The sequence below is a fragment of the Triticum dicoccoides genome, chromosome 5B (assembly GCF_002162155.2).
Source record: "Triticum dicoccoides isolate Atlit2015 ecotype Zavitan chromosome 5B, WEW_v2.0, whole genome shotgun sequence".
In the NCBI taxonomy this organism is placed as follows: Eukaryota; Viridiplantae; Streptophyta; class Magnoliopsida; order Poales; family Poaceae; genus Triticum; species Triticum dicoccoides.
This window is the reverse complement of record NC_041389.1, coordinates 581,378,423-581,379,783: the sequence shown is the minus strand read 5'-3', so window position 1 is coordinate 581,379,783 and position 1,361 is coordinate 581,378,423.

Genomic DNA, 1,361 nt, shown 5'->3' with positions numbered 1-1,361 from the left:
TGGTCCCTGTTGGTGCCACCAACCAGGATCAAAGGGGCCTCCTTCCTGGGCTCGCCGCACCGGCCACGTGGAGGCCCATTTGTCCCGGTTTGTGCAAGAACCGGGACTAAAGGTCTAGGGCATTAGTGCCGACACTTTAGTCCCGGTTCAAAAACCGGGACAAATGGCCCTTACGAACCGGGACAATAGGCCCTTTTTCTACTAGTGTGTTGTGCATGCATGCCTTCATAGAGGTGAATGGTTGTGTATATAGTATTTGTTTTTGTTCTGAGAGTATCTCCAGCCGTTCGGCCCCCCAGGACGCCGAAAAATAGCGGCCTGGGGGCGAGCCGACGCTAGTTCGGCCCCTGGGGTTCATTTTTCCCCAGCCACGCGCCCAGGCGCCGCCCCCCAAGGCGCTCCATATTCGAAAAACATCATTCCCGCTCAAAGAAACAACAAATCGGCGATCATCGCAATAGTTCAGCAAGTCGGTGACATAGTTTGGTGATCAAAATAAAAGGACACGCGGTAGTTCGGCGTACAAAAAAAGGAAGGGCGCGAAAGGAGTACATCAAGCATCGAGCTCAGCCTTCGGCGGCGTAGTCGTCGGCGTACGCGGGCTGGGAGGGATCGGCGCGGCTTCCGGGCTGTTCGGCGCTTCTTCTGTGCTGCTGGGCGCGACGAAGGCATCGTCGGTGGGGTTGGGCGTCTCGTCGTATTCCCTGGTCTCGTTGTCATCATCGTCAGTGGGGCTGGGTGTCGGCGTCGCCGGTATCTGGTTTAGGATGAGGCCCCCCTGGGCCAAGAACCACGCCTTGAGCTTCTCGTCGCTACTTTGGAGCATGTCAGCGCCGCCCATCAAGAAGGCGAGGTCATTGTTCCTCTTCTTGGCATCTTGAGCTTGGAGTTTCGCGGCAGCGTTGGCGCGGAGCAAGTCAAGTTTGACGGCACTGTTCATCATCAAAACAGCCCACCTCGCCTCTGTTTTCTTCTCTCGCTCGGCGGCCCTGGTTTTGGCGTCGGCGATGCAGTCACTAGTGCAAAATCGGCCTTTACTGCCGGTTCGTAACGGGCTTTAGTGCCGGTTCGCCAACCGGCACTAAAGAGTGGGGACTATAGGTCCGCGGCCTTTAGTACCGGTTCGTCACGAACCGGCGCTAAAGTGCCACCACGTGGCACGAGTCAGACCCGTTTGCGTGGAGGGCATTAGTACCGGTCGGTAACACCAACCAGTACTAAATGTTTGGGTGTTTTTTTTAATTTTTGCTTTAATTTTGTGTTTTCAATTTGGCTTTATTTTCCATTTAATTCTTTTTTGTTTGCTGGTATTTCACGATACTACAAATTGTACACGTTACGCATATATATTAAATAGATTT